This window comes from Crocodylus porosus, unplaced genomic scaffold (assembly GCF_001723895.1).
Source record: "Crocodylus porosus isolate Cpor-Errol unplaced genomic scaffold, CroPor_comp1, whole genome shotgun sequence".
In the NCBI taxonomy this organism is placed as follows: Eukaryota; Metazoa; Chordata; order Crocodylia; family Crocodylidae; genus Crocodylus; species Crocodylus porosus.
Genome location: NW_017728920.1, coordinates 12,832,493 through 12,858,438, shown reverse-complemented (window position 1 = coordinate 12,858,438; position 25,946 = coordinate 12,832,493). Strand labels below are relative to the sequence as shown.

General features: G+C 43.5%; 1 protein-coding gene across 3 annotated transcripts in view; it reads right to left on the bottom strand.

The window, feature by feature from the left end:
- PCDH15 (protocadherin related 15) overlaps positions 1 to 25,946 on the bottom strand; it is a 904,082-nt gene that overhangs the window by 865,224 nt on the left and 12,912 nt on the right. For 2 of the 3 annotated variants that reach the window (XM_019538589.1, XM_019538591.1), the window contains exon 1: positions 15,784 to 15,868. The exons of the other annotated variant lie outside the window; for it this stretch is intronic. The gene's annotated coding sequence lies outside the window, so the exon portion shown is untranslated. Of the gene's footprint in view, positions 1 to 15,783; positions 15,869 to 25,946 lie in introns of those variants that run through there. 3 annotated transcript variants of the gene reach the window in all.

Sequence of the window (25,946 nt, the reverse complement as noted above, 5' to 3'; positions counted from 1 at the left end):
CTCTTTCTCTTATTTGTCTCTTTTTTTCTCTCTCTCTCATTGCAACATGCTCAACAAAAAAGGAATACACAACAAAGGCAACATTTGTGATTATTAAATATACTAATATGCAGTGCATACTGCCATGCATCTCCTCCCCTGCCCTCATTTTGTTTTTCTGGGATGCTGGCACTCCAGCACCTCAAGGTAGACATTGTGGTTTTTTGGCACTCCTACCCTTGGGGCAGAGCTTCCATCTCCTCCCTGGGAAACCTGTTGCAGTGTTTTACTACCCTCCTAGTGCCAAAATTCTTCCTAATATATAACCTAAACTTCCCTTGCTGCAACCTGAGGCTGTTGCTCCTTCTTCTGTCTTCCAGCACCACTGATAATAGCCTAGTTCCATCCTCTTTCAAACACCCCTTAAGACAGTTGAAGACTGCTATTAAGTCTCCTCTGAGTCTCTTGTTCTGTAGACTAAATAAGTGCAGTCTTTCCTCAGAAGTCACGTCTCCGAGTCCCTCCCCATTTTTGTCGCCCTCTGCTAGACTCACAAAATTTGCTCACAAAAGGCATGCCGGCAAATTGGAGAGAGCCCAAAACTGAACACAGTACTGCAGATGTGGCCTCACCAGGGCTAAATAGAGGGGAATAATTACTTCCCTTGACCTACTGGCAACACACCTACCAATACAGCCCAGTATGCTATTACCCTTCTTGGCAACAAGGGCTCACCGTTGGTTCAAATTCAACGTATTGTTCACTGTAACCCCCAGGTCCCTTTCTGCAGAGCTGCTGCCCAGCCAGTAAACCCCAACCTGTACTGTGCATGGGATTGTTCCATCCTGAGAGCAGAACTTTGCACTTGTCCTTGTTCAACCTCATAAGAATCCTTTTGGTCCTTCAATTTGGTCCTTTAATTGCTAGACAACCACCTTGCTGGGGTCATTTGACCCCAGTACTCTTTCCTGCCAGAGCAGGGGGTCAGACTTGATGATCTGCTCAGGTCCCTTCCGACCCTACTAACTATGAAACTATGAATTAGTCCATGTCACTCTGAATCCTAGTCTTACCCTCCAGTGTATTACTACTCCACTCAGTTTGGTGTCATCTGTAAACTTGCTGAGGGTGCACTTTATGCCATCTTCTAGGTCATTGATGATGACATTGAACAAAACATGTCCCAGGACTGACTCCTAGGGTACTCCACTTGATACCGGGTGCCAATTAAACATTGAGCCATTGATTATTACTCTCTGAGCCCAATGTTCCAGCCAATTTTCTATCCACCTTACAATCCATTTATCCATCCCATACTTCCTTACCTTGCATGCAAGAATGTTGTGGATGACCATATCAACAGTCTTGCTGAAATCAAGGTCCACAACCGTCAGTCTCCCCACATCCACAGAGCCAATCATCTGTCATAAAAGGCAATCAGGTTGGTCAGGCATGACTTCACCTTGGGGAATCCCTTTTCTCCTCCAAGTGTTTACAAATGGATTCCTTGAGGATCTACTCAATGATTTTTTCTGCTCAATGAGGTGAGGCTGACTGGCCTGTAGTTTCCCAGAACCTCCTTTTTCCCTGTCTTAAATATGGGCTCCATGTTTGCCCTTTTCCAATCACCCAGGATCTATCCTGATCACCATGAGTTTTCAAAGATGATTGCCAATGGCTCTGCAATCACATCAGCCTACTCCCTCAGCACCCTTGGGTGTATCCCATCTGGCTCCATGGACTTCAACACATCCAGCTTTTCTAAGTAATCCCTAACCTGGTCCTTCACCACTGAAGGCCTCCTTTACAAACTGTCATGCCCAGTAGGACTGTGCGAAGCTTCAGGTGGCGATTCAATTCAGAGAAGATCCGGCCCAGTTTGGTGGCCAAATCTCTGAATCTGAATCGAATCAGGGGACCAATTAAAAGGTCTGAATTGATTCAAAGCTCTCTGAATCTTTGGAAAAGATTCAGAGAGCTTTGATGATTTGGGCAGTCCCTCGTGGCTGCAGCTAGGAGCCGCAGCCGACACTGAGCTGGAAAGTACCAGGGGTGGAGGAGGGGTGACTGGGAGAGGGGGAAGAGGGACTCCTGCCAGCCCCCGTGACCTGCCCCAGCCCTCCACAGCTGCTCCCCCACCTCAGCTCCCAGTGCTTTAAAGAAAAGCTCCATTGCTCACTGGGTGCTGCCAGTTGGAGGAGTGAATGCCACTGCCCCACACTGCATGGGGGGGGATCTGCATGAGACCCTCAACCCTCCTTCTCGCTTCCCCAGCTTCCCCCCATGGCTGCCCCACCTGGGCCAGCTCTGGCCCTTTAAGGAAAAAAAGAGAGAAAGAAGTCCAGGACTCATGGCTCCTGCAGCACGCTTGGGGGGGAAGGCTCATGCAGAGCCCTCCACATGGCATGGGGCAGCATGGATCACCCCCCACCACCACCAACAGGAACAGTGAGTCCTGAGCTTTTCTCAGTTTTTTTTTTTTCCCCCATAAAAGGGCCAGGGGACTGTGGAGGGGGAGGGCTGGGAGGCTTGTGCAGAGCCCCGTATGCAGTGTGGGGCAGCGGGAGCACGTAGGGATCTTCCCCCCTGCCTGGCAGCACCCACTGAGTTGGGGCTTCTCCCCCACAAAGAGCTAGGAACATGACAAAGATAGGTGCTTTGGAGTGCACTCAATTAATAGAGTGTGCTCCACATAAGCTGATGTGAACTGCACTACATGCAGCTGTATAAGCAGCAAAATACACATCAACATGCAAAAAATGGCAGCAGTGTGCTTTTGAACTAAAGCACCTTCTATGTGTTTTAGTTCAAAAGTACACAGCCACCATTTTCTCAGCACTGGCACGCACATCGCTGCTTATACAACTGAAAGCGTCACAGTGCTGGGCATGTGCATGTGCTTTGGAAGATTCAGCACTGATTCAGAAAGATTCAGCAATTCAGATCACCTGGGGAGAGGCAGGCACAGTGGGTGGCTGTGCCTGCCTCTCCCCAGTGTAGGGAGCCACAGGAGAAGTGCCCATGGCTGCCCTGCCTTGCCCCAGATTCTCAGCAATTAAAAAAAAAAGCCCCACACTCACTGGATGCAAAAGCAATGATTGGGACCTCTGGGTGAAGCGTGGGGCAATGGAGATTTCCCCCCCCCCCCCACTCTGCCTGGCACCTGTATGGCAGCTGCCCCATGGCATGGGTGCAGCACTGCTTGGCAGCATGCTGTCTGGGAGATGGGAGCTGGGGCTAAGAGCTGCCAAGTTCTGGCTGGCACATAGAGCCACCCTAGTTCCCAGGTGATTTGAACCAGGGGCTGAGGAATTGAACCAATTCATTTTCCTAGCCCCTAGTTTGATTTTTTTTCTTTTTTCTTTTTTTTGTTTTTTAAGTGCCAGGCTTGGGCTGGACCAGGGATTGGGCTGGGAAGGGTAGCAATGGGGACTTCTTCCATGGCTTCTTTGGCTGTGCCTCCCTCTGCCCTGATGGGGGGAGCCACGGGGGCTCTGCCATGTTGCTGCTTGCCCAGTTGGTGTGGGAGAGCGGATACAATGCAGGTGTGGCTCGCTCTGGGCAACAGCAGGACATAGCTCCTGCTTCCAGCACTACCGTACCCACATCAGCACTCTGGGTGGGGGCTCTGCCCCGTGGCTGCTTGCCAGCCAGCACAGAAAATGCGGAACGTGAGCGCAACAGTGCTGGGAGCAGGGGCTCTGCCTTGCTGCCCCTTGCCCCCTTCCACCTGGAGTGAGCCATGCCCACATCCCTCCCCCGCTCCCACCCCAGCTAGGCAAGTGGCAGCAGGGCAGAGTCCCCAGTCTCAGCAGTGCTGTGCCTGCATCCCAGGCGCCCCTGCCCCCATCACACACCCCCTGCCCCATCTGGGCAGCTTGTCCCAGCCCCAATCCCTCCTTACCTCATCCCCTTCCCTCCCCCTCTCCCAACCCCAATAGACTTGTGAGCTGGAGACAGCTTTCAACTGCCAGTTTAGTCTATTTCCAAATCTCCCAAATCAATTTGGATGCTTCAGATCAATTCAAAGATTTTACTTATTCTGCCAATTTGATTCAGATTCAGAGATTCGGTCCCTGAATTTAACCAAATCTCCTCCAAATCAAATCAGCTACTGAAGCTTCGCACAGCCCTATTATGTACCATTTATAAACAGATGTTAAAATAACAGCAACAGAAGCTAGGTCTTTGGTTTATGCCTACGATAAAGCTCAGTCAACCACAATACAACACTACCTACACATTAGTTTACCCTGCTCTCCATCTACTATCTTGAATCAGAGATGTTCCATCTGAATGTGAGAGAATTGATTTAGCTTTCACATTCAGTGGCAATTTTATGTGCTGAAATTTAATTTTAGACACAGTCCAAATGTACATCCATACATTTAGAAACACACTGCCCTGGTTTAACTTTCATTAATCATAGGATGGATTGGAGACATGCTATATAGTTACTACATGTTACCTGACATGTTGGAACTCCTAACTTCTGTTTTAAAAGTGATATAACTTTTTGGGGGTTTTTTCTATAGCTTAAGATATAAACTCTTATGGGGTTGCCAACAGCATTGCATATGAACAGAGGCCATATTTAAACTGGTTTTAAGTCCCATGAGCAATCAGTGATCTAAGTAGTCCTCCAAGAACAGACTAATTCTCTAAATCATACAGAATGTGGACTCCCAAAGTTCCAACTCACCCTATTCACGGTATCTGGCTTTGGGAGTTACCACCACAATGAAAATAAAGTTCAACCTAAAATCTCCTCCCCAAATTTGAATACTCCAGGAAACCTGCAGGTATTTGTTACCCTCTGCTTCAGCCCCCAGTAAATTTAATTTGAGTAGAAAAAGTACTGATGAAAATAAATGTTCCTGTTGTTTTTTTAAGTCTTTTGGCATGAAGAATAAGAGAAAAAGCATATCCCAGTTATAGCACTGAAGTTGTAAGATCATTTTACACAGCAATAGAAACATTCCCTCCCACCCTCTTTCCAACACAAAGTGCATAAGGTCATTTAAGACCCAAAATAACTGTTAAGTAGAAGCAGTTAAAAGCCAAAAATAATCCATAATGGCTGCAAAGCCACAGGGTTGGCAATATTCAAAATAAGAATGTGATTTCTGAAGGGGGAGGGGAAATAGTATATATGAAAAAAATCCACTTTGTATCAGAATCATGCTTTTGAATAAACTGCCAGAGACTTAACCTGAGCATTAAAAAAAACAAAAACAACAACAACAACAAAAATCAATGATTTTTTTTCATGTTAATAAAGAAAAGGCTGGGATATTTGTTCTTGGAAACCTACGCTTTGTTCTGGTTTGAAGTAATGAAACCTAACAGATTAATTTCTTTCTGTCTAACTGGTAGAAACTACTTATTTATCAAATGAAGCCAGCATAATATTTGGTCCAACTAGCGGCCTCTGAAAAGAAATAGAAAAGGCCCAGTCATTTAACTACTCTCCACTGGGGAACCTGAACTGAAAATCAGGAAAGCGCAGAATGAGGGCAAAAATGTATGTCTATGGGATGATGCTGGTCATATTAGTGTGAATTTGATAGGATAAATTTGTGAAACTATGATATCAAATTGTGATATCTTGACCACAAGATGAATATGAGCCACCAATGTGATGCTGTGGCTGGCAAAGCTAACCTAACTCTGGTGTGCATCCACCGATGCATCTCAAGCAAAACTAGGGAAGTCATCCTCCCACTTTACTCAGCCCTGGTGAGACAGCAGGTAGAGTACTGTGTCCAGTATTGGACCCCCCACTTCAGGAAGGATGTGGAGAAGCTTGAGAGAGTCCAGAGGAGAGCCACTCATACAATCTAAAGCCTACAGGGAAGTCCATACGAAGAGAAGCTGAGGGACTTGGGACTCTTCAGTCTGGAGAACAGAAGGATCAGGGGGCACTTGGTGGCAGTCTACAATTACATAAGAGGGTACATCAGGACCTGAGAGAACACCTGTTCACCAGAGCTACACAAAGGATAATGGCCATAAACTCCATGAAGGCCAATTGAGATTAGATATAAGAAAAATGTTCTTTACAGTGCGCGTGTCCAAGGTCTGAAACAAACTTCCCCCAGAGGTGGTGCACGCACCTACTCTGGACTATTTCAAAAAATAGGTGGATATATTTCTTGCTGGGGTCACTTGATCCCAGCTGACTTCCTGCCTACGGTGAGGGGGCTGAACCCGATGATCTCACAAGGTCCCTTCCAGCTTCTAATGTCTATGAAATCTATGTGAATTTGATAGGATAATTTTGTACAGTAGTTGTTCTTAACACATACAACTGTTGACTGATAAACAGTCTTCCTTTCACATTCACTAAGTGTCCATTCACACTAGAACTGTGATTTTAAACTAGCTAGAAAAAAACCACAAAGATAACAGAAGTCTCAACATTGCCTCCTTCAAAGACTAAAATTTAGTCGGTGTCCTGAGTAGCCGTCACATAATTATGCTTCTATTATATTGTCTCTCCAAGTTCATACACTGGGAAATTCAAAAATTTTCTAATATCTCATATGGAAGGGGATGTGGTATCAAAGCCCTCCACAGAAATTCATTTTGGGAAGTCATGCAATTCAGATCTGGGATAAAACAAATTTGAGACCAGCCAAACCAGGTATTGTAGTTTGTTATGGCAGGGGGGAAAATACTGTTGTTAATAAAAGTTACAGTAATCATAACTCACTGTTGCCTTGTGTCCCCATCTGTTTGCTTTCAATTGCCATCCATATTGTACTCAGATACAAAGGTCTTTTTGTCAGGGACCATCTTTCATTAAAATATTGGAAGTTTCAAAAGACGCTTCAGGGAATGAACCAGAAATCTCATGAAGTATTAATATAATATCAGCTCTTTTGAAAACTCTTAGCCAGGGTGTATATAGTGTTTGTATCAATGGGTACAACTCTCTGATTAGTGCTTACAACTACTAATACTGGGTTATATTTTAATATATTTGTTAAATAATAAAGTTTAGATGAATTCATGTTGACAACTAGCTAAAAATTTCGTCAGCAGTTTCATTTCAACACTGTTTCAACTCATTTTGAGCTCAAAACGGTGAAATCACAATGAAACAGAGAGCTTCTAAACAGCCTTGAAATGAAATGAGGGAAGTTGAAATGTTTTGAAATTTTTGAAACGTTTTGAGTTTCAAAGCTCAAGCTGGGCTTCCCTGCAGGGAAACAGAAACTAAGGTAAGGAAAGGGAGGGGGAAAGAGGGGGAAGGTGTGCTCTCATTATTCACTGCGTAGCTGGCCAGTAACTGTCATCCTTCCCTAAGGTCCCTTCCAATCCCAGTGCTCTGGGGGAGGGATAGAAAAACTACATAAAAAGGCAGCATTGTTTGAACTGCCTTGCTTTCTGCCTTGATGTCAGTTAGTGAGATGTGTTCCAGCAGTTCAGCATCAGACAATTATGGCTAGCAGCACTGATCTTCTAAGGGATTCCCTACTTGGTAGCACGAGGGATTTCAGATTCAGAATACCTTTTTCTTCCAGGGTTTTTTATTATATTCATAGAACTCAAAAGAATGAATCAATAATTATATTTGATAGGATTACTGTAGAATTTAATTCATATAGGAAGCAAAATACATTTATTTATATACATTTAAAGCCTTGCAGCATACGTTATAGAATTTATATAGGGAAAAAGCCATATTTCTATTTGCTTTTATACATTTCTTCTTTGTACCACACACCTACCTACACTCTTTCACCCACACTTTTGAATTTATACAGGAGCTAAGCCATATAGTTGCTGTTTTGTTTAACATTTCTTATTTACACCAGACACCTACATTTTTAAAAAATTATATAGGAACACAAATACATTTATATATTTGTAGAAAAGGAAGACATGAAACACACCATGAAGCACGGTGGAAAGGCAAGTGGTCACAGTAGTCAGCTTTCAGGGAGGGGTGGAAGAGGGAGTTAGAGGGAGAGATGTAAGTTCCCCCCTGCCACCAAACTGAAGATGCAGCCTCTTTTCTCCAGCTAAAAGGGATGAGGCTGCTACAAGCAGCAAGGAGAGGGGAGCAGTGCCAGTGCCACTTCCTGTGCCTGACACTGCATCCCCGCCATGCGCACCAGACATAATGCACCCCCCCCACCATGATAGCAACAACAAGCAGGTGCAGCAACACCAGCACCAGCATCAGTCTCCTCCAGCCCCATTCCATTTCCCATGCTGAGCCATCCAGTGCCAGAGGAAGAGCTGATGCTGAATCTGGATCTCAGTGCCCTAGCAAGGGAAATTCTGGGGGAGGAGGGGAAATCAGCTGAGTTTGTGCTTGACACCCCTCGAGTTTACCCTGGAGTCAGGTCTCCTTACCCAGAAGGCACTTTGGAGGAGGTTGATGTACAGGTGGAGGCAAGCAGCTCAGCTGAGTCTGCTTCTCCATTTGCTGTGCCGCTGCTTGCTGAGGAGGAGGCAAGTGCAGCATCATCCACAGTGAGTGGGTAGTGTGGTCTGGGATTATTTTGATCTGGCAGATGATCCCACCTATGATATCTGCCTGCACTGCCAAGCCAAAACCAGATGAGGCAAGGGAACAAAACACGTGAGCAGTACTGGGATTCTAATGCATCTCCACAGGCATCACCCCCTTGCCTTTGCTCCTTCTCAGTCTGGCACCAGCATGAGCATGCCCAAAGGGAAGTCCCCCTCTTGGTCCAAAGCCTCTGTTCCCTCAAAGCAGAGGCAGGCCACCCTGGAACAGTGGGGGAAAGGTGAAGAGAAAGGGGGATGCGTTCCAAAGGTGAGTGAACTCACCTAGGGCATTGGGGAGATGCTTGCTGTTGATGGCCAGCCATTCTCCCTAGTTGAGCAGCCAGGGCTCAGGCAGCTCATGGCACTTGTGGCCCCACCATACCAAGTGCTCACATGAACCACCTTCATTAGGACAGTGGTACCATCCCTGTATGAGGCATGCAGGGAGTACTTAAGGGACGAGCTGTGTAAGGCAGGTCTGCAGGTGGCCTTACCCTTCACCTTGGACATCTGGAGCAGCCAGGGTGGAGATCATGCCTACCTCTCCCTCACAGGGCACTGGTGTGACCAGTCAGGCCATTGGCAGGCTCTCCTTCAAGCTGAGCTGATGGACGAGTCCCATACGGCAACAGAGATAATGGGGGCCATGAAATGCTTGGTGCAGGGGTGGCTCACTGGGCAGGACAAGTTCACCCAGGGGTTCATGGTCACCAACAATGGGGCCAATATGGTCAAGGTGGTAATTTTGTTGGCATCTGCTGTGTGGCACACAAGTTGCACCTTGTTGTCAGGGATGCCTTGAATGGGGACAGGGCTGCCGGTGACAGTGCCAGCACCACCAGCAAGCTAATTTCAAACTGCAGGAATTTGGCAGGCTACTTCCACCAGAACATCAGGGGAGCAAGATGCTGCAGGATAAACAAAAAGAGCTGAACATCCCACAGCACAAAATCATGCAGGATGTGGAAACTCAGTGGAACTCCACATACCTGATGCTCAAGAGGCTGGTGGAGCAACAGAAGGCCATCCATGAGATAGCTTTGTTCAGAGGACCACTGATCCTGATCTTCCTGAGCAAGGCCAAGTGGGATACCATCTCCCAGATCCTGGTGGTCCTCCAGCCCTTCCTTGAGGCCACCAAGAGCTTCAGCACTGCTGATGCCCTCCTTAGCCAGCTGATTCCCATAATAAGGGAACTTCAGAGCCAAATTGAGAGCTTCCAGGGGATCAATGTTCCTGGCTTGGGCAAGTCTCTGTCACCATACATGCAGGCACTAGTGAGGCAGCTGAAGGAGGGCCTCAGGAAATGTCTTGATCCCTTCCAGTCCAATATAGTGCACATGCTGGCCACCATGTGTGACCCAAGGGTGAAGGGTACTGTGTGCAACAGCCAAACACTGAGTCAGTGGACAGAGGCACTGGTAAAAACAAGTCAAAGTGGCAGAACAGTGGAGGTAGGGGGACATGGAACAGGGGGCTCCACTGTCCTATGCTAGCATGCCATCCACCAGACAGTCTTGTCCTCTACCACAGGGGCTGCTAATATGGGATAAGGGCATGGCTTCTATGGTGGGGTCCAGAGCCACCAGATGCCATCATCAGGCAGGTAGTACTCATGCCTTGGTGGCTTCCTATCTTGCTGAGGACATGGAGCCACTGCTGTGTGACCCCTTGGCCTACTGGGCAAGCTGCAGCCAGATGTGGCTGGATCTGGCCTCAGTTGCCCATGAGCACATTCTGTCCACCAACCAGTGTTCTGAATGAAAGGGTGTTCAGCATTGCTGGGGATGTAGTGACACCCCACTGCACCTGCTTGGATCCTGTCTTGTTGGAACAGCAGGTGTTCCTGAAGGTGAATTTCACACTGCTGGGGTCCCCCAAGCTCCAGATGCAGACGGACTGAATGCCACCTTCCTCACTCCATCCACGCCTCCTTTCTTTTTTCATTTTTAAAAAATTAGTTAATGCCCTGCTCTCAGCTGGAGGGGGCACTCACTGCATCACCAGCCAGCAGGGGAAGAACATGTCCCTGCTGAGCTCGCTCCCCTGCCAGGACTAACTTGGAGGTATGGCCTGGGGCTATGGGGAAGGAGGAGGCCCCAGGTCCTGGGCATGACCACTAAAACTGCACCCTGGCAGGGTAGGGAGGCCTGGTGGGACTGCTGGCAGTGTGGCAGCTCTGTAAATGTCAGAACCAATGAACCCATGGTGAAGGTAGGTAGGAGGTGCCATAACCTCTAGCTAACGCATGCACAAATGCATGCAGTCCTGGCTGGGGAAAGCCCATACCTGTCATGTCTTTGACAGGTCTGCACCTTGCTGGTTGCAGTGGAGTTGTGAGGCTCCAGGTGAGCTCAGGTTAGCTGCCTGGGATGCCAGCTTTTGCACTGAAAAACTCTGTCAGGCTGAGGAAGCACCTGCATTTGGTGCTTCTCTTGGTCCTAGATGAAAGGAATAGTAAAGAAGCCAGAGGCTGGCCTGGCACACAATGCAGGCAAGAAAGCCAGTCAGTGAAAATGGAAATGGAGGCATCAGGGGGTGAGGGACAGGATGGGGGTTGGGGGGGAGGGCAGGAGTGGGATGTAGTAGTGCAGGCAAAAGTGCAGAGGTGCCCGGGAAGTCAGATGTCTGGTAGGTTGCAGTGTATCAGAATTCCACTGTGTATATTGAGTTGATGAGTTTCTGTACCTAGGAGGCTGAAGAAGTGAAGTTCATAGGCCCAGCTGTTAAAAGTGGTTTGTAATTTGTGTCATCTCAAGATCAGGCCTGAGAGACTGGAAGCAGAGTGTTTTTTTGGTGAGGAATGTGCCCCCACAGGTAGTTGGATTTTGTTGGCTTTGACAGATTCTGGTACGCAGTTTGTGGGGGTACTAGAGATAGTTAGCAGGTTTTGTGTTTTGAGCTGTAGGAAGTTGGCTTCAGTTCTGGTGATGAGGTTAGATGCTTATTTGAATGTACAAACCACTTTTCAGAGCTGGGCCTATGCACTGCACTTCATCAGCCTCCTAGGTAGTAGGTACAGAAACTCATGGACTCAGTATACACAGTGGAATTCTGGCACACTGCAACCTGCTGGATATCTGGCACCCCACACACCTCTGCACTTTTACCTGTACTGCTACATCCTCCTTTCCTCCCCACCCCATCCTGTCCTTCACTCCCTGAGACCTCCATTTCCATTTTCACTGACTGGCTTTCTTGCCTGCATTGTGTGCCAGGCCAGTCTCTGGCTTCTTTACTGTTCCTTCCATCCAGGACCAGCAGACGTATCAACTGCAGGTGCTTCCTCAGCCTGACAAAGGGTTTTTCAACCTGAAAGCTTCCTAAGATATATTTCTCTAACTATTCAGGTTTTTTTCATAATAACCATATAAACATAAAAACACAAGATAAGCCATCACACATGAGTAACATATATCCAACACAACATCTTTACTTTTTGCTGTCAATTCCTTTATAAAGAGAAAGGCTCTGTGGCAGTTCGGTTTGGCTACCTTAGATGCTGCTGGTGCTGACTGATGAGTCAGCAATGTTATTTTTACCTAGTGCCTTTTACATTGGTGGACTGAACCAAGGCTGTAGGGGAGGGGGAGACCTCAGTGGGGCACACTGTCATGTTGTGCAGAGGCCCCAGCACCAGGAAGGGCACACCTAAACAAACACACATATACACACAGTGAGGGCGCACCTAACACACAGTTAGGCCTGACAGTTCAGTTTGCCTACCTTAGCTGCTGGTGTTATTGGTGCTGAGCCTCCTATGTTATTTTTACCTGCTGTCATTTACAGTGGTGGACCAGGCCAAGGCTGTCACACAGTGTCACCCACCCACCGTCATGCCTGCCTGTGGTCAGAGGTGCAGGGACCCAGAACCCAGACTCCCCCTGCACCTGTCTCCTTGACAGTGGGCAGGCTTCGTGGCCGCAGCAAGGCCTAGCAGGCCTGCAGTAGCTTTTTTCACTCCCCTGCACCCTGAAATGCAGCTGGCAGGCTTCATAGCCACAGCAGGGCCTAGCAGCCAGGCCTACAGTAGTTCCACCCCCCCCACACACACACCCATGCCCTAAGACAGACACAGTTGCAGAAGCACCCATGACAGGAGTTTTGCCTGTTAACAGTCAGCGGTGCAAGGCCTCAGAACCTCCCTGCACAGATCTCGTTGACAGCTGGCAGGCTTTGTGGCCACAGCAGGAACTAGCATGCTAGCAGTTTTCACCCCTCTCTGCTCTCAGACAGTCAGTTGCACAAGCACCCATGTCATGAGTTTTACCTGTCGACAGATAGGGGTACAGGGCCCCAGAACCCAGACTTCCCCTACACCTATCTCCTTGACAGCTGGCAGGTATTGTGGCCTAAGCAGGGGCTAGCATGTAGGCAGATTCCACCCTGCTGCACAGTAACACACATAGTGTCACCCATGTCAGGAGTTTTCCTCGTCTGCAGTTTGAGGTGCAGTTTCTCCAAAATCCCTGCATCTGTGGCTGTGAAACTTTGCAGGCTTTATGCCCTCAGAAGGGGCTACTACTACTCCTGCAAGTTTCATCCAAATCAGGTCAGAAATATCAAAGTTATAGGCTGTTTTGTGCTTCCCCATTATAGCCTATGGGCAAAATGTCAAAACAGAGAAAATGTTTCAACAAAACAGAACAGAACAGTGCTTTCAAGTCGAAACAAAATTTGAAAGGAATTGCTGTTCCATCAAAATGCAGGTCAAAATGGAACAATGCCGTTTCGCACAGCCTTACTAGAAATCTGGTTAGAAATCTAGAAAGAATAGGTCTGAAAGGTACTTTGAGAGGTCAACTAAATCCAACCCCCTGCCAGACGCAGAGTCATCTGTATTGAACCCATCCCAGAAAATCCTTGTCTAACCTATTACTAAAATTACATAAGCAGCCTGTCACACAGCCAAAGCATAGCACCCTACCTGCTACAGGTAAAGCAGGGCAACGCCTTGATGCTTCAAGGGTTGTCAAAATATGTTCAAGAGATCCAAGAAAGAGGTCCACACTGCTTCTACAGAAGATGTCTCTATAGCCTTAGCATCTTGAAATTCCAAGAAAAATAGTTATAAAAACCCACAGACCCATGCCTACTTTCATGCATAAGCATCGTGTTTTCTTTTCCTTCTTAGATAGTGAAGAAATAGTAGTCATAGTAGTTACCTTGTTTGAATTGTATTAAATAACTCAAAATGACAGCACCTGATTTTAAAATTGTAGAACAGAGTTCCAAAACGGGTTTGATGTGATGAAGTACAAAAGCATAATACCAGTTCCTAATAAACTCAATATACAACCTTACTGTATCCAAATACAACAGGAAAAAAATCAGTAACAATGTTGAGTATAGACATTTAACCTTAATTTCAGTCATTTAAGATGAATTGGTTATTTTTTGTATCCAGTACAGATATTGCTGGCAGACAACACAGTCCCACTAGTAAAACACCCTTTTTTTAACCAAGGCTATTAAAAAGCTTTACATCACAATTTTATAGGCATTTGCTTTTTGACAAAGCTATTACACCTGAGCAAAAATGACACAAGATGACAATACAATTATTCCAACCAGTGATTTAGGACAAGTAGATAACCATAAAACAGATATCAAGCTCCAAAACTTGGTACAGCTTGCACATTCACCATTCAAAGGTAACTTGTGAAACAGTAATTGGGGCTAACATTCTTGACTCAGCACCTTATTACAACAACTTAGAGAAGAACACTTCTTCGTTAAGCAGAACAATGCTCTCATTAAACTGCAGACTTATTTCATAGGGCCATGCCTCCAAAGCTAGGTGGATTGTGTTGCTGAAACTTGAGTACTAGCACAAACAGATAAAAGCATCAAGTAACATGTTGCCATGCAATCTTCTGCCTTCTCAATTTTTTTATACATAGAAGAAAAGAAAGACAGTTTCATTCAGATCAGAGTAGCCATAAATGTATTACATATAAGCCTCTTTAATTCAACATTTAGACTTTCAAGATTCTACATAAACCATTTCTAGTTAAGCTGTTTGTTCTCCTTCATTCACAGAAAGCAGCAAGTACAAACCTGCCATATTTAACTTACCAGATTTGACAATTAGCTCACTTTAAAACAAGCAGTGAAGGGTAGACTTAGAGTTAGCTTTTTACAGGTTGAACATATTATCCTTTTGTAAAAAAATTCTTATATATACTAATACATTATAAATATAATCATTTTATAAGCATTGGTTGCATTCAACCTGGAAAATTTTGAATACATTAATAAATATTTCAGTATATAAACAAAGTATCACATTAATTTTAGTGGATATTATTTACCAACGCTCTCTATCCCCCTTACTATCCATTGGTGAAACTTTATACATAATTGCATAATGACATTTTAAGTACTATCTTCATAATTACATTCTGTAAGTAAAATATACTGAGTTCTGAAACAAGCCATCACTTAGCTACTTCGCATTATTTCACAACCTGTAGTTATTACTGTGCAGACTTTTAAAAATAACACCACAAAGTATGTATGTACAAGCATACAATTAATCAAATAGTATTTCTGAAACCTGCAAAAATGAACAAAATAAAATGCTGTTTCTTCCTAGTCTCCTTAACAACTAATTGTCTCATCAAAAGACAAACATCTAAATCAATATTGAAGGCTACACTTACAATACTTTTTAAGGGGGCATATACAGAATAGCTTACAGTGCAACAGGAACTGATAAGAAATAAAACATGAAGAGCCAATAAGTGTCTGAATGCAGAAGCTTAAGGGGGCAGCAGGGGAGAGAGTAGGGGAGAACAATATGTACATCAAAGGCAGAAGACTAAGTTCCAGCAGAGAGACAGTATATGTCCTCAGATATATGTTTTATTTTAAAAACAAGATATATATTTTAATAATTTCTCTTTGCTTCTATATATAAATTGAAAGATGATTTATTTGGCATATATTGTGTATACACACATGTGCACATGCACACACTCACTCCTCACTGCATGAAAAAGCAACTGTTTTAGGACAGTTTAGCTCTTGGCTTTAATTTTAAGAAAAAAAATAACTTACTTAGCAGTTTAAAGTTTCATGCTTAGCCAGCTTAGGGATATGCAGTAAGTTTCCCTGCCAAGCCTGTTTACTGAGCATCTTTTACAGAACAACCTATTTTCACTATCTAGTTTCAACATAAACAGTGCAAAAACGTAAAGTTACTCCAGTTTCTTTGAAACATAAACAATTTAGCATAATAATACCCAAAATAATAGTAATATGAGCAACAAATACCTTATCATATTAGACCAGAAAGCACAATCATTCTCCACGTTCTGCTATGCATTCCAACTGCTTTAGTTATCACAAGCAACTAGCTGTGTACTCCTACTAGGAATTTGTCTGCCCTCTATCTGTAGCTATTAGCTCAGCATGTTGAATCAGTGGCATTGAAGCAACAGCAATTAGTTTTACTGCTCTCGCAGCAATACTGGAGAGAGCTGAGTGAGCTAAAGCACACAGTGACCACTGAGCTCTTCACACCAATTAGTAGCAGGTGCTACAGCCCAAAAGACAAATTGGTATCCCACTGATAATCAGATCTAGCTTCTTTAATGTACTGTGTCCAGTTGGCCTATTCTAGTGGCTCCTTGTTTGCTTTTTTCGGTCTCATCAGTGGCAAAGAAGCCCAGCAGCTTACATTCATTTACAATGTCACTTGACAAGAAAAGAGTAATCTCTTTAAACCCCTTCTCAGCACAAGCAGCTCAGATAGTCAAATGTGCATTATCCAAAATAAGGATGACCAAATCTAAAGGTAAAAAAATAAATATAAGAAAAACAAAAATAAAACAAAAAGGAGAAATATTATTTTCAAAAAATGTCTTTATTTTTCTTAAATAAGTCACTTGATAAAATTCTCTTTCAGCTAACAGCAGATAGAGAACATACTCTTTTAAAATGGAAATCATGTACGATTGTATGGAAACCCAATCAGGCTTATTAAGATATGTATAATTAATAAGAGCAGGTGGGACTCCAGAAAGGGCTCTGACCCCATCTGAAGCCCATATCTGTAACAGATTAAAAGGATCTTGATGTTACATAAATTTGTACATCTCTAAACAATGATGTCTGAGACTGAAAATTCAAGTTAGAGTTGCCACATTTCTTGATTAAAAGAACTTTAGAAATTAGAGGAAAATAAATAAAATGCAGTAAAGATAGGTTATTTTGCAGAGAGAGGTGGAACCTGGTCCCTTAGATCACCAAAATAAATCAGATGAGAGTGGCAACTATGGCAGCTGTTACTGGCTTAACTGAAATGATTTGGTGGTTTTAGTAAGTTTCCTAATGCAACAGTCAGACTCACCTTTGTCAGGAAACGGAGAGACTGAATAGCAATTAAAAATGAAGTACATAAGGCAACTACTCCAGAATACTGCTGAAGCACAACAGTGATAAGAGCAGAAAAATTGTCCCCTAGCTGCAATGGCTTTTTAGCTTATTCCACTTTGGTTAATATCACTTTCTAGACCTACTTAAAAGTATTCAGAAATAAGACTAATGCCTGACTTCTATTAAAATAAGGTGAGGGGAGGGGGTAGCTACTTGAAAACTTTAAAACAGTATACTCATAGGTTTTTTGTTTGTTTAAATATTGTCTTACGTGTATTCCATAATTAACTATGGATGGAGTTTCCACATAAATGATCTTGCAAATAGTGCATATTCAAACATGGAGACAAAGTGGTATAAACCAGTGGTGCTCATCCTCCAGCCCACGTGGCTGTGTCATCCAGCCTGTAGGGATCCCTGAAAGCAGATTCCACACACAGGGTCACTCTGGGACCAGACCCAGATGAAGGGGTCATACTGACATCCCAATGCAATGCTAGATCCAGCCCATGGACCAGCCCTGAGCTACTTCAACCAAGGGGCCAAAAGTTCAAGCACCTTTGGTGTAAAACAAACCTAGCATTTCTTTATTTTTTTCTTTCCTCTCACTCTAGGTTTAATGTGTATTAAAGTTGATATCCACATTTTGTACAGCATAGTTTCATATTTAATCATATATATTCTAAAAATGAATGTAAACGTATAGAGAGGGAGATGTTTTTAAAAACAAGCTCCATATTTTTTTTTCATAGAGATATAATTTTCCATGATGTAAACCAAGAACTACATAATATACCACATGAACAGGTGATTGCAATGGTAGGGAGGGAAAAACCCCTTAGGTCCCAAATACAAATTTTTGGATTCAATGCTTTGTTTTCCGTGATCAAGAACATTTCTGTTGGGTGAGCAGAACATTGAGGATGAGTATTTGCCATGTTCATCAGAGGACAGAATTCTGTGTTTAGTTTGCCTATACGTATTGTATATTGATGTTACCATACCTGCACTGTAGTTAACACTACCTTTTGCTTATTTATTTATAAATCAATGTTGTGAAAAGGAGATTTTTAACCAGTAACAATGAGTGGTTTATTTTGGAAGTATGACAAGGCATGTCAAATCAGGCAAGCATTATTCTGCTTCAACTCCTTAACTTAAAAGTTGTTTCATTGTTTATTTAGAATCTCTAAGGATTCCCATATATTTTCTATCTGTCTAAAAATGCTGTTCAAAGAAAGATAGCACTTTAGAGACTGAATTATTCCAAAAGTAAATTCATTACTATGAGGGCCTCTTACAGGATGAAGAATTTACAGTCATTCTTAAACATACATATGTATCTTTAGGAGGTCTTTAGATATATTTTTACTTATGGATAAGCAGCACTGGAAATATCACCCAGGAAGGGCATGAATTGAAGCCTTCACCAAAGTAACTGTAACTCATTTAGTCTCTATAGAGATTCCCTTACTGTCTCTATCTATTCCTATCAGATGATATGGAATTTATCTTAGTGAAGTGAGCTCAACTTACTGTTGTCCAAACATAATTAAATCTACTGACTCTGTATATAATAAAACTTGAAAAGAAAGATATTAACTCACCTTGGGTGCACCCAAAAAGCCTTCTGCAACACTTCTCTCCGCCTTCCCATCTATGGCTACAGTATGTTTACAGTATGTGTAATTTTATGAATGCAGTGTTCATACTGTAATACATTACTCTAACTTGTTTTAATATTATATAAAGATATTTTGTTTCCCTTTTTGCACAGTTTGAATAATCTAAAGAATCTAAACATAAAATAACCAGAATCCACAACTCTTGCACACACCTCTCACAGAATGTGGCATAACTCATGCACTAAATGGCCTCACAGAACATGTATGGGTGAAACAACCACTACACCCCAGAAAGAACAATCATTGAAAAAAGACAGAGGACAAAGACACCCAAGCACCTAGTGGGAAAACTTTTCACAGAAGAATCACTCCATTTCTGACTTCAGAATTCTTATACTCAAGGGTCATTTACAAAATCCTTCAGAAGATAGGTTTGGGAACATCATAGCTTTACTAGCCCCTGAACACCATGGACTGAATGCTGATTTAATGACTCGTTATAATCCAGTTGTTGTTACTTTCAGGCCAGGTACAGACATTACACTTATAATGGTCGATATGGGGTGGAACAAACCTAGTGAGGGTTAACCCAGCATAAAGAAAGTTTGTATGTGTTTCACAGGACATGCTCAGGTCTAGCAAAGCCCAGCTACTCTCCACAGTCCTAGGGCTATACTGTTTTTACATCAAACCTTGACCAAGCTAGTTTTTTCCCATCTCACTCCCTCCCCAGACCAGGCAGTCCCATGTAGATCCAACCCCACAACAGACCCACCAGACCTGCCAGCCTCCATTTCCTCCCCCTGCAGTCTTACTTGCCTCTGGCTGTTTGTGCCTCCCCCCAGTAACTGGTGAATTCTTGCATGCAGCAATCCCAATTTAAGTTTAGGCTTAAACTTAAACTAAGCTGCCTGAACCTGAGTCAGGTATCATCGGATGCATGTGTTGCCCTGCGGGGTCAGGCCACCTCTCAGGATCTCAATATTGCGCTGTTAGACAGGAGGGTGTAACACAATTGCACATATACAACCTCACAAATCAATCAGGTGCATACACATGCACACTACCAGCTCAGGCACATACACATCCAAACCAGCCTAAGCACATGCATACCTATCACCAATTCAAGCACATACACTATACACCCCAGAAGTTAGACACAGATCACTAATTCATATATCATGGACATAATGCCATATATATATCACCTGTTCATACACACACACACACACACACCCCCCACTCACACTAGCAACTCAGATGCACACACGTTCAAAATAATTAGTTTAGGTTCATGCACACCTATCACCAGTTTAAGCCCATACACGCTACACACACCAAATTTAGACAGAATCAGTTACCAGTTACCGACACCTGCACATTCAATACACATATGTGGATTACTAATTCATATACCACACATATGTGTATTGTTATTCACTAATTTACACACATACCACCCACCTACACATACACAAAAGTGAGTTCCTAAGTTGGGTATTGTGATACGTATGTATGCATGTGCTTGGTGTACTTGGGATACCTGCGGAAAGGTTAAGGTAAGAAAGTAGAAGTGTAAGGAGTTAAAATTACCAGGATTGGGATTAGAACTGGTAGACTGCAGGGCCTGGGCTGAAGAACTGAGGCTCGGGGGTAACTTTAAGTTAATTGAGCTTAATTGATTAAAAGACAATGCCCAAGGTCTGCAGAACAGGGAAGCATGCCAGCACAGAGCCTGGGACTGGAGCCAGAGCTGCAGGGGAGCTGAAAACGTAAATGGGGAGGGGGAAAATGGGACTAAGGGAAAGTGTGTGTGTTAAAGAGGGGCTCTGGATGTGGGGAGGCAGAGGATGGCTCTGAGGCAGCTAGAGAAGTTTCAGGGAGCGGCACTAGGTGCTGGGAGCTAGAGAAAGGCTCCAGCTGCTGGAGAAAACTGTAGGACAGCCACAAGGAGCTGGGAAGCTGAGGGGGGTAGGGGGCTGGGGATGACTACTGAAGGTGCCAGGGAAGCCTGAAAACAGCAGAAAATCACAGGAAGAGCAGCAGGTGGCAGGGCAGCGCGAAAGCAGAGAAAGGCAGCAGAAAGTCATGGGGGAAAAGCAGTAGGTGCTGGAAGCTGGAGAAAACTGCAGGACAGCTAAGAGGAGCTGGGAAGCTGCAGGGGAGGGGGCGGGATTACAGAAGGTGTGGAGGAAACCTGAAAACAGAGAGACAGACAGCAGAAAATAACAGGAAAAGGACTAGGTGGCAGGGCTGCAGGATAGCAGAGGAAGGCAGCAGAAAGTCACAGGAAAAAGGCAGTAGGAGCAGGGGAGGCTGAGAGGTGGCAGAAAAGGGGAGCTGGAATTGGGAGGAGATTAGGAAATTAGCAGAGGTGGACTAGAGCTGAGGGAGAGAGAGAATGAGGCTGGAATTTAAGATAAGGAAGGGACTGGGATTTAGTAAAACATGACCCAACTCGGGGTTGCAAATGACAGTGGTTTTATTGAACAGGGGAGATGGTGACACAATGTCAAATTGGTTCCCTTGCACCCACACACACACACACACACAATGGCAGCAGGGATTACAGAGGCTTGGTGCAGGGGCTGAAGTCCACTGAAGTCCAGGAGGAGAGAGAGAGAGAGAGAGTCCAAATTGTAGGAGGAGGTGTGCAGGTAATATCTACCTATACAGGTTGGAAAGGGGTCCTTGTCCAGTAGATGTTGTCCAGAGCGGGGTCGCCTGCAGGGCCTCTGGGTGGATAGGTGGTGTGGCATGGTGCTGGTCCAGATGGAGAGTGTCCCACTGGGTCTGTCTTCATTTCCCCTTTTTATAGGGGCAGACCTTGTGTGAGCCTAGTGACAGGATGCATGCCCAGGCAAGGGTCAGCCCCGGCATACTGAGCATGTGTGCTCCATGCGAGGATGTGCAATTTCAGGTGTCTGTAATGATGAGAGTTGCTGGTTCTGCATGGTCTTTTGTCTTTCAAATGCTGGTTTTGTCTCTGTTCCTGGGTGAGGTCCGTGGTTCCTGGATGAATCAATGCAAGGTGATGGCCCAGACATTACAGGCCATTCAGTAGAGGCCTGCTACCATTGTATTTCAATCATTCCCAATCACACTCATTCATCTGGGAACCAATTTACATGGGAGAGGTACAATGATTTATATTGTTGCAACATGGGATGCCCAGGCAGAGGACAGAAGATGGAGGCTTGACATATAAAAAGGAAACTTGGCATGTCTTTGGTTCACTTACAAACACAGACCTAATCCATACAATATCTGTATGAAACAATAAAGTTCAATACAAAAATGATAATAATACAATATACAACAGTAAAATTAATACAAACCTAATAATAGTACAATATAAAGCAGTGGATATTCAAAACCAAAAACTTTCTACCAAAATAAAAATGTTTAAAGCTTATCCTATACATTAACTTACTTATACTTATCTATAGGGAATATAGAGGGTGAGAAAAAGTCATAAATGGTTGGGGAAGGGGAGAGAATGCATTTTAAAATAAAGAAAAAAAAGAAAAACTGGGGGTTTTGCTACACATATACACAAGATGCTAATGGTACAGTAGACTAATTTTACTGCACATTAGTGCATCATGAAAAGAACATGCTAGTCTACTGCTCATTAATGTCACTTTAAAGGCATGTGCCAGTGCTAATGTACAGTACTGATTATGGCAGATTTAGTTTAGTACTTGTTATAGATACTAAACTAAATGTGCTATAATTATGGCACATTAATGCATGTGTAGACATACGCACAAATGCTTATTTACACCCATAGTCAACAACCTACGTCATCGGATGGTGTAAATGTCACCCTGTTGTACCTTTAACATATGAAACTAACACTAATCATTATTTTATCTGATATATAGCTTAGGCAGTATTTCCATCTTCCACAAACATGAAGAAGGTCACCTTTTGCCCCAAGACTCGTCTAACATCTCTCTAACTTCTTTCCCAACAATAACACAAAAAACATTATGTCTTGCACGTTTCCTGGAATACACGCCAACATTACTGAAGAAGCTAAAGAATAATCTTAAGAAACATATTTTATTTTAGGCAGAGGATAATAAAGGGTGACATCTTAAAAATGAAAATGGTTCAGAGAGGTAAGAACTTTCATAGGCAACAACCTACTTCAAATATTATAAAATGACAGGTAGAAAGAACTACTTTTATATAGAAAGGCAAGAGACAAGGTTATGGAATGCTGCTTAGATCAGTTGACTTGAACAGGGCAGCTAACACCTGGATGGATGCTTGCCCAAGTAATAGGATAAGAAATGAAGGTCCCTTGTGAGATCATGGTTAGTATAATGAAGTCTGTGGATGATATCTTGTTCTAAGTTTTGCATTCAAGTTGGTTTTTAAAGTTTCTTGGTTTAAGGATGGCTACTCTGTGATCAGTGATGGAATGTCCATTTAGGTTAAAGTGCTCTGCCAGAGGCAGTGTATTTCTAGAACTGATCTCTAATCTGTGTCTATTCATCCTTTTACATATTTCCCCATCTGGCCAATATAAACAACAATAGAAGCAGGTGCCAATCTATATGATATTGGTGGAGAAGTCTGTACATGAACACAGGATGGTATATTTCATGTTGTTCAGTTCAAAGATGTTACAGTCTGTGTTGATGAGGGTGCATAACTGGCATCTGGGTCTACAGAAAGCTTTTGCTATAACTAAGGGCCCAGTTAACTCCTTTCTGAATTGAATAATCACTGAATTGAAAAAGAGAAAATGAGGAAACCTATATGATAGCCTTTTAATAGTAAATATGAAGGCTCCAACCTTTCCAAACATTTGCACATATGCTTCATGTTTAAGAGTGTGAGTCCTCACAATCAAATCAATGAGAGTTAATTATTAAATTTAATACATATGTCGAAGTAAGTGTTTCTAGGATTAAGGCTTAATTTGCTTGTTATAATTATTTGGGGACAAAAAACTGCATCATTTCATCTTTTTCCCTGAAATGAAACAAGTTTCCTCTTTTTCTGAATTTTCCTGCTCAGAAGAGCAACTCAATCACTGTAACAAAAATGATTTTAGGGAGGGGAAAAAAGTAAAAATTGCTTTTAGCTTAGATCTTGTATTTTCAATTTCGTTAGTTTTGAGCCTGGAGTAAAAGATTTGGCTGAGTTATAAATCCCTGCAAATAGGAGTTTATAATAAAATGCTGACAGACTCTTAACTACAGTAATACTAGAAGGCTCATTAAAATGTGCCATTGGGCATTCTTAGAAAAATCCTTCTTTGTGACCAACTCCATGTAAAGTGATTTTAAGTACAATACGGCAAAAAGTAAGCTGAATTTGCACAGAAACATGTCACAAAGCCAAACATCTCAAGTGATTCTGTTGGAACTCCTTTAGTTATTTTTGTTGCCAACTGACAGAGTATAATCTTGATTAGAATTCAGACTGGAAGAAGTGGTGCGAACTGGGATGTATTCCATAGAGACATGCAATCTTCCCATCTGTTCACAGTGAGGGATTAAATTAAATCCCATTGAGCTTTCATATTCACAAATCCAGAAACAGCTGTAATTGGTTATTTACCAAACTGAAGTTTCTGTTGCTTTTACAGTTTTATCTCAAATTGTTATCAAGGCAAGTTGGTACTGTGAATTAAAGATCTTGCTTGTTCAGTGAAACTATATAAATATTATTTGGATGAAAATCACAGTAAGTTGCTATTCTGTATTTCAGTTTTTTATTAGAGTGAATCTCCATTACTCTAAAAAAATCTTAAAGCTAATTGTATTGGCATTTATACAACACTTTTTGGACAGATGTATCTCAAGCACTTTATAGCGCAATGAATTACAAGTTACTACTCAAGCTGTTTGCAAACAATCAACTACGTTTTGCATACAGCAAAGAAGATAGTCATAAACATTTATATTCATGCCAGTTCAACTATGCTAGGATTAACTAAGTAAGAAAATGTGACAAAAGGCAGTTCTATTTTTGGAACTGTTTAGTACCTATTTAAAGGACCAGCAGGTTTAAGAGCACTGTAACAAGGTGGTCTGTCCCTTTAAGAGAAAAAGTCAACCCCTTTGAGGAAGCCCAGCTGTGAAGCACTTGGAAATAGGAGCTAGGGAAGGACATTCAAAAAGCCTAAGCCTGAAATGATTCAATCTGTGCAGGTTAGTCTGACCTGACTAGGCAGAACTGGTTTGAAACGGGACAGACATTCTCCCTGGACTGAAGAAATTTCAGGGAACATGGCACAGGGGACACAATGGTGGGAGTCTACTACAGACCTTCCACCAAAAGTCAAGATCTTGACCAGGAGTTTGCCCAGGAACTAGCCGAGGCTGCATGCTCCAGGACCATGGTTGTCATGGGTGACTTCAACTACCAAGACGTCTCATGGGAGGATCACTCAGCAAAATCCGAGCGGTCGCAAAGCTTCCTATCTTGAGTGGATGACCTCTAACTGACTCAAGAAGTCTATGGGCCAACAAGAGGTAAAGCGCTGCTCGACCTGGTACTGGCTACTGGAGATGACCTAATCAGTGACCTAGTGATCGATGGGAAGCTGGATGACAGCGATCATGAGCTGATCACCTTCACCATCTGCCATAAATCTGGCAAGTCAGTCAGCAACACTGAAGTCCTTGACTTCAGGAAAGCTGACTTTGACAAGCTCAGGAGGCTTATCAGTGAGACTCTAAGGGAACATGACCCCAGGGGGAAGGGAGTTCAGGAAGGGTGATTGCTCCTCAAGGGAGCAATTCTTAATGCACAAGCTAATTCTATTCCATCTCAAAGGAAAGGCAACAAGAGGGCACAGCATCCCCCTGGCTCTCCAGGGATCTATCTAGCAGATCTCCTGAGGCTAAAAAGAAAGGCCTACAAAGGATGGAGGATGGGATTCACCTCCAAGGAGAAATATTCTTCACTGGTCCAATCCTGCAGGGAGCAAACCAGAAAAGCCAAGGCTGCACTCAACTCCAACTAGCTTCAAGTATCAAGGACAATAAAAAGTCCTTTTTCAGATATGTGGGGAGCCAGAGGAAAAGCAAGGGCAACAATGGACCCCAGATAAACCAGATGGGACAACTGACAACTGACGCCCAGGAAAAAGCCAACCTATTAATGGGTACTTTGCGTTGGTCTTTCATCAGTCCCATGGGATGCCCATGCCCACTATGGGACAGGGAGGTCTAGGTGAGGGAGATTCCCTGCCCTCCATCAATGCTGACTTTGTGAAGGAACACCTTGAGAGGCTGGATACCTTCAAGTCAGCTGGCCCTAACAATCTACACCCCAGGGTACTGGAGGAGCTGGTGAGCATCATAGCTCAGCCTCTAGCATGAATCTTTGAGAATTCCTGGCACTTTGGTGTAGTGCCCAAGGACGGAAAGAAGGCCAATGTGGTGCATATCTTCAAAAAAGGGAAGA